At 39.3% G+C, this 13,718-nt stretch overlaps 1 protein-coding gene across 1 annotated transcript in view; it reads left to right on the forward strand.

The window, feature by feature from the left end:
• The first annotated feature begins 48 nt into the window (after positions 1-48).
• PALS1 (protein associated with LIN7 1, MAGUK family member) overlaps positions 49-13,718 on the forward strand; it is a 55,554-nt gene continuing 41,884 nt past the window's right edge. Inside the window, exon 1 of the mRNA XM_041459830.1 lies at positions 49-195. The gene's annotated coding sequence lies outside the window, so the exon portion shown is untranslated. The remainder of the gene's footprint in view (positions 196-13,718) is intronic.

The following is a 13,718-nucleotide window of genomic DNA, read 5'->3' on the forward strand; positions in this document are numbered from 1 at the left end:
TGCGGGGGCAGGGCGCTGGGGCGGGCGCGGGGCCGGGCCGGGCCGGGCTGGGCGGCGGCTGCGCAGCGCTGCGGGGGCCGTGGCCGGGCGGCTCCGCGGACTGGGCGCGGGGACGCTGCGAGACGCCGGAGACTCCGACTTCCAGCCGGCGGCCGGGCCGGAGCGGAGCGTGTCAGCGGCGGAAGGAGACGGACGGTGAGCGGAGCGCCCGTGCACGTCGTGCGAGCAACAGGTCCCGCCGCGGAGCCGCGAGTCTCGGCTGGCCGGAGCCTCCCCCTCGGCCACGGCGCCCGCGCAGGCCCGGGGGTCCGGCCGGGCCGAGGCCGGGCGGGACGGCGGAGCTCGGCGGCTCTCGGGGTTCGGCCCCGGTCCCAGCACCCCGCTGGCGGTGGCCCGGGCTGTACCCTGGCCGCGGGTCCCGGCCGGGCGGGGCGGCCCCGGCCGCGGCGGCTACAGGTGCCGGCGGCGCTGCCGGGAGCGCGGGGGCCTCCCGAGAGCGGCTCCTGCGGCTTCCCTGCCGCCCTTTCGGGGGTGCTTCCCGGGAGCTTAGGCCCAGGAGTTGTAAGAAAACCTCCCGCACCTGGCCGAGTGCTCTCTCTGCGGACTTGTAGTCGGTTGTGTACGTGTTTAAACAAGGGAGGGGAGGGAAACTTTAGGCCCCCCTCCCGTGCAGTTCTGATGCTCTGGCAGCTCTGTGTTTGGAAATGATTCCTCTGTGAAGTTTTTGCTTCGTATTGGTTTAAGAAGCTTTGCGCGGAGTTAAGTTAAAGCAGATTGAACGTGAGCGACTTCCAGTGTATTTTGCAGTCAGCAGTAGTTAGCGCACATCCCGGTCGGAGCGGCTCCGTGTTCCGAAAGCTGTAGTGGTAATGCTCTTGCGGTGCTGCCGCTTTCCTAGCGGAGACATCGAGCCTGTGTGGTGGGAGAGAGAGACACCGGAGCCAGGCAACAAAGAACGCGGTGACTGTGAGCTTGGTGAGACAGACCGCGTGAGAAAATTGAATTAACTTATATTTGACCTTACTGAGGAATGTTTATATACAAACAAAGGCTGTCCAAAATAATTATATTGTAGATGTCTCACATGGGACAGATCCACGAAAATAACTTCATGAGGAATATTAAAGGGGTAAATAAGTGCTATGAGAGTATTTTCTTTTAAAAATGAAGCGTCTGTTGGAATTATTTAGGCATAGACTATATTCATAGCTCACTTAATAGAGCAAAATACTTTCATTCTAGATACATGATGATATATAGCTGACTGCATTCAGACTTCTGACATGTGACCGATAGTGATCTTCTGTGTGCTTGCTGCTTCTTTTGCCTATGCCTTAGAGGGATCTTTCTGTCCTTTTTGAAGATTGAGGTGTTTTTCATGAATTTGTAAAAAAATAAGGTATCTTTTTGTCTTTAGACATCTGAGTCTGCAAGCTTTAAGTTTTGACCAGTTGTCCAAATTTTCACAGTACATCATTTTTTCTTATATCATATTAGAACTGTTACTACACATCTGAATGCCAAACACTTTAGAGTCTGGCTGGATGATACACATGTAAACTCTTTTCCAACGTGCTGTGCTTAAAAAAAAATCCAGTATTGTACACATTAAAAACTTAAGTAATGGTTAGCATTGTAGACACTTTCAACAAGGCGTCAAAAATATTTCAGCATTTTGAAGCAGTATTGTAGGATGTTACATTTAATTATCATTATTGTTAATAAAGTAATAGAGATTTAAATGTTAGTCCATGGTCACAGAACATCTTTTTTAAGTGTTTTTTTACATTTTTCCAATGTGTATCATATTACCTTGCAACGTGTGGAATAACAGTGGAGGGTGGTGTTTTTCTGTATAGAGTTAGCTGTTGGTAAAGACTGTAATTTTACTTAGTTTTTATTGAATTTCTTCTCAAAAGTTCTGAACTTAGAAGTGCGCATCAAAATATTTGTCAGTAGACTGATTTATCTGGCTTAGGAATCTGCAGGAGTTACTTATGACCCTTGAGGGGTGACAGGCATCTTTCAGTACCACAGCAGAATGTGTTCAAGAACCATAGAAAATGCAATGCAGAGGTTGGGATTCATACCGAGAGTTACGGATATAGAAAACTTAATGTAGTCTGAAGTTTATGTGCATCCATTTATTGACCCTTGTTTATCATAAAATAATTACATTTGTTGTAATAAAAAGATTAAATTTTCCTAATACTTCATTTGCTGCTTTAGTTAGACTCTCCTGCTATACTTAAAAGTTGCAGACTTTTAAAAAACCTACAGCATTTTTAGATGCAAATTCTATTATGTCTCTTCAAAGACTGGATCTTAACATCAGAAGGAAACTGTTTTAACTGTTTCAGCTACTGGTTTTTTTCCCCCGGTTTGTACTTTGAAATGCATTCCTTTTACAGTGTTAGGCTTTTAGAATGCTGAAGGCTAAAATTTCAAAGTGTGCTACTTGCTAGATAGCAGGATTTGTATTTGTATTCATGTGCCATATTTAAAATCTTTAAATGTTTAGCAACTGACATTTTAAAAGTATTTTCTCAGTCACTGTTGCAGAAATGCTCAACATTACGGTATTTGGAAGACTAATTACTGCCTTGATCATGCATTTGAAAACCTCAAGACTTTTTGTAAATATTAATTAAATACTGCTCTATTGTTTTCCTTTTATTAATGGGCAGAGAGAGTATTGTGTATTTGAAAAGGTTTGCAAAATGTCCGTGGCAGAAAACTCAGTGGAAACAATTTAAGTGGTGGTTTAAAATCAGGTCTGCTGGCAGAATTGCTTTTCTGGTGTAGTTATCTACCTTGGAGCTTTCTTCAGTACGGCATTTCTGACAACAGGGTCATTTTATGTACTCATCCTCTTCCCTTCACTCCCATACAGCTAGACAAGCTAGACATAATGTCTTAGTGTAGTTCAAGCTGAAGTATGAAGCAGAAGAAAGAGGAAATTATAACTAATTAAGTTTATATCTCAGGCTATTTTAAAGGAGGCTTTTGGGGTTTGTTCATTGTTTTTAACGGGAGGTGATCAGCTGTGTATGTCTGTTGGTAAAGACTTGTTTTATAATGCTAGGTGTCTAATTGCACACTAACGCATAGCTGTGTGGGAAGAAAAAATGCTGTAACTCTCAAAGGTTGCAGAAGTTAAATTAGAAAGCAAATACAGATACCATCAGTACTGCACACTTCTAAAAGGAATGCCCCGATTCTGTGAAGACCTAATCTTGCACACTTCTTTTTTGGTAGAAAAAGGATGTAACGTTGCATTTCTTTAAAGATGTGGAAATTATTTTGAGTGCCTACTCAGCATATTAAGATTTGGATTCAAATCCTTCTACTCTTTAGGGGAGCTGCCAATTCCCAAAAGGAATGCCTTAACTGCCAGACCAGTGGGTGTTTTGGTTTGATTCTTGAGGAGTAGTAGTCACTTAGGAAGGGAGTGAATATGTAGCCCAGGGACTGGCTTGATCAATGTAAAGTAATGATATGGATTCAGGTCTCTTTTCCTTCTTACAAAGTGTTGAAAGAGTAAAGGAAAGGGATTTTTCTTGGGGGTGTTTTTTTTTTTTTTTCCGTAGCATGGCATGAAATTTTGAAAACTTAAATCTCTGATCTTTATGTTTATTCTTATCTGACTTCGCCAGTTCCTACTCAAGTTGAATGTTAGATGTCTGAACAATATCTGTAACATGTTCTTTTCATTTTAGAGCAGGTCTTGATTGTTTATTTGTGGGTTGTGGAGTCTAGTAGGTGGCATGGCATTTAGGTTCCCTTGTGGATCTAGTTCTGCTTTGTTCTAAGACGCCAAATAATTAGATATAGAAATGTAATTGTTTCAACATACCTGTGATTATTATCTGTTATAATAGGGCTGGTCAGTGCCTTATGTTTCTTAAATGATTTGCCTGTTGCATCATGTGTCTGTTCTGGTTGGCCATAATTGTTTTCTAAAGAAAAAATAATGAATAAGAAATAGCTAATGGGTTTTGTTTGAACATTTTTAATACTTGATTTTTGCCTCTAGTGTTGTATTTTTAAAATTTCAATTCTATGGTTAGAGAAGAGGCTTGACTATTGATTCATGTGGCAATACAGCTCATGGTCTTTAATGTCTGAATTTGCTATAATTTATCCGCATAGACAGTAAACTCCTCGTGTCCTGCAGAGGTCTAACAAAAGAATATATGTTAAACAGAAAATCTGGGAAAATACAGCTTTTCTTAAGAAACAGAAGATAGAAACAAAACCATAATTTTCATTCTTGTACCAAGACTCATCTCCTGGGGAAGCTATTTTGGGTTATGTGTGGTTATTTGGCCATAGCAGATAATTCAGAAGACTCTCAAGTGTGGGAGTTTTTCTGGGGAAAAGCAGTTTAAAACCAGGAGTGATTTCTGGCAAGGATATGTTAGAAGTGATAGGACAGCTAAGTCGTCCTTTACAAAAGGTATTAGGAGCACTCAAGTGTGGTAACAGTCAGTATGTTAGCATCTAAATCAACCTGGGTATATGCATCAACTGAATAGTCAGTGTGAATTGTCTTGTGTGAAGTTGTTCAGTGGTTTCTTCAAGCTCTCCAGAGAGCTGAATTCAGTAAAACCATAAACCTTTGATAACTGGGAAGTGCCAGTGCAACCTCAGCATCTGCTCTTTGACCTGGTGATGGTGCTGGGAGGTGGCTGGTATGCATTCCGAGTCTGTTTCCAAGGATAACTGTATATTTTTAAAGTCAGGAAGGAGAGGCTGGAAAAGTATTCATTTAGGTACCAGTAGTGGAGTTCCGAGTACAAATGTGTGAGCTCAAAGGAGGACAATGTATGCTAGTACCCGAAGGAGTCAATTCTCATTTTAACAGTCTATTGTGAAGAATATGTGAGCTGTTCGCTGTGTGATGACACAGAAGTGACTTGTGTATATTAAAGAGGAATGAAACTTTAAAGAGCTTATCTGAAGGTAGATAAAATATAACTGCCATGATGTCATGGTAAAAACACTATTGAGAGAAATTACTTAGATTTGAGGTTTTCTGGAGCAAAATTTTGATCTTGATTTGGGTGGCAGAGAGATCAGCAGGGTCAGCTCTCTGAATATTCAAGTGTAAACCCAAGTGTTTTCTTAACTGAGGTGATCTTTACAATTGAGGTCAGTGGAGGTGGTATGTTTTGGTAATGCCTTTGCTGTTAGTCACTTATTTAGAAATCACTGGTTTTTAGTGTGGCAGAGGAGAAAACTAAAGAGGGAAGCAAGTTTGTCTGCGTGGTGTTTGTGGTACTGAGTTAAATTCTTTACTGTCACAGATACCATGGCAACTTTTCCTTTTGAATGTGATGCCTTTGTCTATAAAGCTAAGGCCTCACCTTAATATCAGATCATGCAGTGTTCCTGTAATGTTTTGGTTGAGAGCTTGTGATTGCCCTTGTTTGTCTTGTTTTATCAAATTGCCATTTACTTGTCAGCTACTGTTAATTAAACTTGAGAGATAAATTATAGGTTAATTCAGTGTACCTTGGCTAAGATAATTAAAGTTGCTTTTATAGAAAAACTGTTATAGATAACTGCGTTGTGCATTGTAGAAAACTGCAAGTCTTGTGTTGGCTAAGAGAGCATGTTGCTAATTCCTCTGGTATGTCTTATTTTCTAAATGTTCTCTGAAAGCAAAGCTCAAGCCTTTGGGTTAAGCATCGAGATTGGAAGCAGGTGAGGGTTTGGTTTGCATAGGTTTGTATCATATTGATTGTGCTTCTTACAAATGTATATCTTTGTTTTCAGAGAAGAAATCTCTTCTTCCCGGTGTCTGAAGGGCTGTGTGATGCCAGCAGAGAAACATAGTCCTCTCTTACTGGGACAGTGTAGCATTAGTGGGCATCACGTGCTTTCGCAGAATCAGTTCCTGTAGGATCAAGTGGTGATGGAATTGCTTAGTGCCACTATGCAATGACATTTGGATTTTGTTTGAATGGTATTAAAATTCCTCAAATGCAGGAGAGAAGGAAATTGGTTTAAAGTGGAACTGGGTATATGTATTTAAAGGTGGTAATTGTTGTACAAGAGTTAAAACCAACATAAAATAAGTTCTTACCATTTAATTTGTTTCAGTAATCAAGATATGTTCTAAATTAGTAACCTAATTACTTACAGGCAGGAATTAGCACAGTGTCTTAGTGTAAAGTGAGGTAAAAGCTGATCAGCTCAACATTGTCCTCTTGGGCTGACTGACTGAAATTACTTGCTAGCCTCAGGGTATTGGTTTTGTTTTTTATGAGTGGAATAGTGTGTTTCACATATTTATGTTTTCAAGAGGATAAACAGCCCTAAAAATCCATTTGAGCCTAAGTTCTTGTTAAATTTGTGGACTCTTTCAATGGAATTATCAATTTAATTCTTTCCTGTTCAGAGAATATTAACTTAGTGTGTGTTGTGATCTTCTCTCAAGATTTTAGCTATTGTCGTCAACACTTCCTAGTGAAGTGTGTTCATTCAAGCTGATATAATGAAGGCCAGCTAGAACTCTGAAGAGGCAAGTTACTTGGCTTCAGTGGAAAGAGAGCAGCAGTTTGAGAATTCTACAGTCAGGCAGACTCAGTCAGGTAGACTCTTTTCTGCTTTTCAGCCTACTTAGATTTCTTCTTTCTTCATTAGCTCATCAAGCAAGATGTAAATAGTAAGGACTGAAAGTGTATCCCAGGAAAAGCTGGGAACTGAAAAAGTAAATGTCACTTGTACTTCCTCCCAAAAGAAAAAATACTGAGGATCATTTTAAGATAACAGGCAAAAAGCTATTCAGCTAAAGTCTGGTTATTGTTGTGTATTTTGTAGGACATTTATTTCTTTAGGCTTTTGTTAATTTTGAAGTTAGGAGAAATCAAAATGAAATGCAATGGAGAGCTACATTTTCTTGACTGAAGAAAGAGAACCCAGCACCTAATAATATATTCTGAACGAGCAGTGAAGAGTTGGTTTTGGCTTACAGCTTATGAAGTAATTTTTAGGTTAAATGCTATTTTTTTTGTCTATTTTATTGAGACTAGTGCACTTACTGCTATTAGGGATTGGTCTTAGGATCACTTTTGAAGACTCATGATATATTGTTTTTCCATAGATCTTTCCTGATTGAATGTGGACTTATATTTCTGACCATGCTTTTTTAGCCCCTTGTTCGTCTTCTTGCATTGTTTCCTTCTGCAGACCTTCAAACATGAGTCTGTGTGTTCTCTCTGCTTGGGGAAGATGGGCAAAACTGGGAGGGAAGCAAAGGTTCTGTGTGTTGGATCACACTACTTCTCTTTCTTTTGGGAGGAAGGACAAGTGACATTTCCTTTGTAAATTCCTACCTTTCGTTGGGATGCACTTAATGAAATTTGTCCTGTAAAAATGTGGTAGGTTATCTCAGCTAGATGCTGTGCTGCACTGGGCTACAAAATTGTAAAGAGCTGCTTTTTTGAAGCTTGGTTTAGTTTGAAAAAGGGGGAGGGGGACTGAAGAACTGGAATAACTCAACAATATTAACAAAACAATACTACAATATAATGTCAAAATTGTGGACTCCTTTCTACTGAAATGTCATTGATGAGTCTGTGATGATGGCTTAGCTTTGATCAGCAGTAGGGCCCTCTTATAAATTCATCTGTATGATGCTGAACTTGGAGTCTGCATGATGTACTTGTTTGAGAAAGCAGCCTTAGAAGTTAAATACCTCAGTTAAAGTTGAGATGGGATGATCTGCAGAAATTAAGTTAGGCCTGCTTATTATGTACCAGCCTCTTTTTGAAGCCTTCTGTAATAGCGAAGTGTTAAATATTTGTATATATGTTTTTTAGAATTTAACAACTTGAGTTGCACACTTGAATTTCTATATACTTTATCCCCTAAGCCAGTTTTTGACCTCTGTTGGTGAGAACTTCATACAGTTTCTCCTTATGTCAATATTTTTAAAGCCTTTTCTATACAAATATTTAATGAATGCAGCTGCATACCTAAATGGTTGGGTAGTAAATGTAGGCTGGTTTGTGTTCCCTCTTAAGTGCATACTCTTGTCAAGTTTTAAAAAGATATGTAATGCTATTCATTTGATACTATGTGTGTTAGTGCTCCCTAAAACTTACGTAATTGGGACTTCCTGTGATAATTAAAATTCCATACAAATCTTTATTTCTTGATTTCTTAAAGCTAATTTGAAATTGAATATTCATCCTTTAAAGTACTTAAGATGATTAGTCAGTGCCTGTTAAACTTGTTTGAAAATTGTTTAACACTTCACATTGTGCTTCTGATACTTTCTGGTGAGATTGTGTTTTTTATTCTTGGATGGATTTGTGATGATTGGCACAGCTGATTCCTTCTACTTTAGAAGAAATTCAAGTTGCAGCTCTGGGGAATTCTAGATTTTGTGATGTCGGTTTTTTAACTTTTCCTGCTCAATTCCTCTGCTCTGGTTCATTTGCAGAATTAACAAGTGCTTGTTCCTCAGTCATTGTGGCTCATGGTGTGCTATCTGAAGCAAACTGCCATGCCAGGCTTAGCAATGAAGTGGCTGAGGTGGCAGCACATGTTCCCTCCTGACAATTCTACTTTTGGTATCAGTGACTTCTGATGGCAGCAGCCTACAGCTGAGGATAGTAACTTAATCTGCTACAACAAGATTTGCTAGAGCTTGTCTATCAGCATCTTTAATTTAAGCTTGCTATTCTTTTAGTTCAGCCTCATATGAAGTCTTATTTTTTTCTTTATTTGGAAAAAAAAAAAAACACAAGGAGGAATAATAATTGACCTCATTTTATGATCTCTTCAGAACAAATTCCGTGTAAAACTTGTGACTTCTACTTTCAGGTATCACAGACTCATATGTTGTTAATTTAGTGTATTCATACAGGTATGTTTCTGAACATTTTTGTTTAGCAAGTAAGCCATGCAGAAATGCACTGCAGCAGTTTAATGTACAGAACCACAGGGTGTACAGAACTGAAAGCCAGATAATGACTGCAGTAAAAAGTGTAAGACCTGTTACTCTTAAGACTGAAATGTTGTGCATGGGAGCTGTGTGAATGGGTGCTCTAAAGTTTAGAGGAATAAGAAAGCGTTAAAAGTATGTTTATGGGTTTAGCTTGCTAAAACTTAAAGTTCTCTAACAAATACCCCTTGTTTGTATTCAGAATTCCAGAACTTGGCCTTGAAAGAGCATAGGTGCATACTTAGAATGATTTGAGTTAGTGGAGCATGAAGGTATTCATAAATCTCACTGACCTCAAATAATAGATTCTGATTTCAGTACCTAATTTGTAACATTATTTTTTTCTCTAACTCAGCATATTTTTAATCTGTGAATGATAAATAAGTACATGGAAATAATACTGTTTCTTTTCATAAATTTAGAATTCATCAAGACCAAAAAGGTTATGAATGCCAACTCTCTTGGAAGTTCTCTAGATAAATTTTTAATATAAAATGTGAGCTGGCTTCAGGTAGAAAATACATCTCAGACAAGTGTCTTCCAATGAATTGCTCAGTTGGAAAAATGCATGTGAAACTTTTGGTTCAAGTTTCAAAACACCTGGAAGTGATGGACCACCTGTGGGATACATAAAACTTACCCAACCATGGGATACCTAAACCTTTCTAATTTTGCTTTATTATTTCTGCTTTACAAAAATAAATTTTGTTATGTCAAGCATTGTAGCCTTGGTAGTGGTGGAACAAAATTCTCTGCCTGCATTGCTGAGATGATTTGCAGTCTCTGGGGACCAAAGAACTACAACTACACTCCAATACTTTAAATTAAGTGGGATATTATTAACAGAATGTCTCTACTAAACAGATATGTCCTAAGAATAGAATCATTGATTTCATTTTAAAAGTTGTAAGTTTCTACAGCTTTGAAGCAAAAATCACAGACTTGAAAAAAATTGAATTAATTGTTGTAAATATTGGATGTCCTAATTAGCCTGTTTCCACTGATAATCATCAATAGCTGCTGCATTGCTTGTTTTGAAATTTTCAAATGGATTTATAGCCCATCCTAAACTGCATCGTAGTAAGTGTGAAAGTGACAGTTTGAAGTGACAAAACAAAAATAATGAATAACAGGTAATATACATCCCAAAATTAGTTTCTGTTTCCTTAGTAGCCGAAGGTGAAAAGTAACAACAAAGTGTAGAAATTTCATCAAGACTCTCTGAAAAACAGAGGTACCTGCTCTGATTTGCCTCACTTATACTGTGGGTTGATTCAGCACTAAGGACTAAACCCAGTGACCAGAATCGCTAGTTGGTTGTTCTGAGTATAGAATCACAGAATGTGCTGATTTGGAAGGGACCCACAGGGATCATCGAGTCCAGCTGCTGGCCCTGCGCAGAGCACCCCAAGAGTCACACCCTGTGTTGAGAGCGTTGTCCAAATGCTGCTTGAGCTCTGTCAGGCTGATGCTGTGACCCCTTCCCTGGGGAGCCTGTTCCAGTGCCCAACTAGCTTTGGGGTGAAGAACCTTTTCCTAAAATTCAACCTAAACCTCCCCTGACACAGCTTCATGCCATTCCCTTGAGTTCTTCACTGGTGACCAGAGAAGAGATCAGTACCTGCCCTTCTGTGTGAACAGTGCTGCAGTTCTTATTCAGTCAGTCAGGATTTTTCCAGTGTTATTTGAAAAAGTGGCTATTGCTCTATATGCTCTGGTTCCAGACAGGATGGTAAAGTCACCACAGTGTTCCTGGCTTGTTCAGAAAAAGTATCTGGGTGTTCTTGGTCTGTTCGGTTTTCCCACCTCTGAAAAATTCTCAATATTAAATGCTTCCTTAGGGCAAGAACCTGTGTTCTCATTGTGCAAAACTGTAAAGGGTATTCTTACAACCTTGCCTTTGTTTCCTGTTATCACACAGTATGCATGTAACAAGTGCTTAGAAGGGGTGCTGAAAAAGAAAGTAATATGCAGAGCTGTTCGTGAAAAACCTCTGTCTGTAAGGCTTTAGGACAACATGAGAGGAGCTGATTTCAATTAAGGGACTGGTGCTGTTCACAGTGTATCTGCTGGGTTAGAGGTTGGGCTAACCTGTTGGACTTTTCAGACAATTAATAGTGCTTCACATTTCTGCTGACCTCTCATGATGAACAATAAGCCACAAAGATTTGCTTTTGTACTTCTGACAAATGGTACAAAATTGAGTATCTACTGTTACTTCTGGCACTTTCTTACTGTGACAAAGTATTTCCCAAACTGATTTTGCTTGCCTTGTATATGGCATTCCAAATCTGAGTTAAAATTGTTTGCTGAAAGTATTTTCAGTCTACCAGACTTTGCCTGAAAGACCGTATTCAGTGGCTTCATAATTAGACTCTTTGGTGTCTGTAGAAGCAACAGTTGCACGTTCTAGTGAATAAAGAAGGAATTCAAGGTTGGTGCCCAGACAGAAGCTGTCACCTGGCCAGGATCCTGCAGAGCCATACTGCCTGATGCACTGGCGTGCCAGGGAGGGTGCAATCTGTTTTCTGGGAGCCCTGTTCTCTGTACTTGTGATTAAAATGGAGGTGCCTGAGATAATAAGTTGTCAAGAACTTGGAATGTCTAGTTAGCACAGCAGAGGCAGAAATTAAATTTATCATGGTTTATTAATTTTAGGCCACTACTGTTTGTGCTGGACCCAAGAACTTCACCATGTCATTTGATTTCAGTCCTCTAAACCTGTATCTGCAGACTTTGCTGTTATGCAGTTTTCCAGTCTCTTACTGCTTATTTATAATATTGATAAAATATTTCTATTGCAAATTTAAAATGTATTTTTTTTTTCAGACACTATACTGAGTGGTCCTTTGAAAATTTGCTAGAAGACTGTTTTTAACTGACCTGTGGTCGTGGGAGTCCTCATAATACTCTCGGCTCTGTGGTGAAAAAAATTTACTGAGGTCTTGACATCTCTCCCCTTGTCATGGGAGATGGAGCCAGCAACATTGCTCTCATAATACTATTTAGCTGCTATAGCTGTGTGATAGCTTGACTAAAATAATGTTCTTTTATTTGCATGTCTTTTCCAGTTAATGCAACTATTTGGTTCATTTTGTGCACTGCCCTTAATAAAATCTTAATTACTTTTATAAGCAAACCACTTTTTTTGCTCTTAACTTTTGTCAAATAGCCTTTTAATTAAAAATTAGTTAGTTAACTCCTGTAGACTGTTCATTATCTGTACAGCTCTGTGTATTTCTTTTGTTTCATGGTAAATCATGTTGTGTCTCTCTAATTTACACTGCTGGTCTTTAGACACTACTGGTTCTTTTAAGAGGAGCAAAACCTATTCTGGGTGCATGGTCTACTCTACAAGAGTTTGAAACAATTTAGCTTTGAAAAATCTGTAACTCATCAAAAATTGCAGTCATTTTGGTGATGAAGAGAGACCACTGTTTTATATGCAGGTCATCTCATGATCTCAGAGCTTTTTGCTACTGAGAATGGTAGATATCTTTCTCTTTGGTTTGTTTTCTGCCACTTTATTCTGATAAGCTACCTCTTGTGCATTGTGATATAAGGTAGAGGTTGTCTCCATGTTGCAGAATCATATCTTAAATTCAAGTGGGAAAACTGGAAGGAGGGAATAGAGAATGTAACTTGATTGCTCTGAAACATGGATACACATACTAGATGAGGGATGGGTGGTGTGTATTGCTGCACATTGAAGTTTTTCAGCTGTGCTGCTCCAGTGCACTGTGGGAATTTACTGCTATGAAGTCTTGAAAAAAGTATGTTTAGGAAACTGTAGGCTTCTGTTTTAGCTGGTCAAAGCTCTTCAAATTGCTACGCAAGAGAAGGACAATATATTTGCAAACTTTACAGTGACAAATGTATATACCTGTAGCAACTAGGGTACTTGCAGCCTGTCAGATGCTGTGGTTAGGGTCAGGATAAACCTGCCTGTCTCTTAGGATGACTGTAGTGAAGGCCTAAGATTGGTCTGTTATGGATCTGGTGCTTCACAGTGATATTAGGTGTTCTGTCTTCTAATTTTGCTGCTTTTTCCTGTTGCTCAGAAGATACATGCACCAGACTGGGTGGCCATAATTTCTACATACATAATGCTTTCAGTTTACTTTTCATCACATTTCATATATCAGAATCAAAGAAAGTATGCTTGCTTTTTTTCTACTCCTCTGTCATAGGGAGAAAACACAGTTTATCTCTTCCAGTGGACCATAACTTTCACTCCTTACTGTTACCATTTGGCTGACCTCTTTGACCTGAAAAACTTTGTGTAAAGACAGTAGCAGCTTCCCAAGCAGCATACAGAAATGCTGATATTGGCCCTGAGCCCCATATCCAGTTAGTGTTCTTGCTGTCTGTTCTGTCATCTTAGCCTTGCCCTTTTAACCGTGGATTCTGCTTTTTATACAGGCAGGGAATTTAGAGTACTTTGCAGTTGTTTTGATTATTGCTAGAATGGATAATTACTCTGGTTTCTCCAATAATGGGCTTCTCCTTGTATCAGTTAGTTCTAGACTCTCCCCCTTTTTCCCCCCAATTTTTGTCCTTTGCATTTTCATTCCTTTCTCTGATTTTTCTCAGGAAAACACAAGGTGGGTCCTCCTTAGCATTTGCATTGTATGCAGCTTCTGGTAGTAGTCTGGAGCAGCAATTGAAGCCATGACACCTGGTTTTGCAATAGGGCAAGACTGACAATTTTGTATCAAAAGTGCTGAGAGTATTTCCAGCTGTCCTGTTATTGATGGTG

The sequence above is a fragment of the Pyrgilauda ruficollis genome, unplaced genomic scaffold (genome assembly GCF_017590135.1).
Source record: "Pyrgilauda ruficollis isolate IOZ18807 unplaced genomic scaffold, ASM1759013v1 scaffold14, whole genome shotgun sequence".
NCBI lineage: Eukaryota > Metazoa > Chordata > Aves > Passeriformes > Passeridae > Pyrgilauda > Pyrgilauda ruficollis.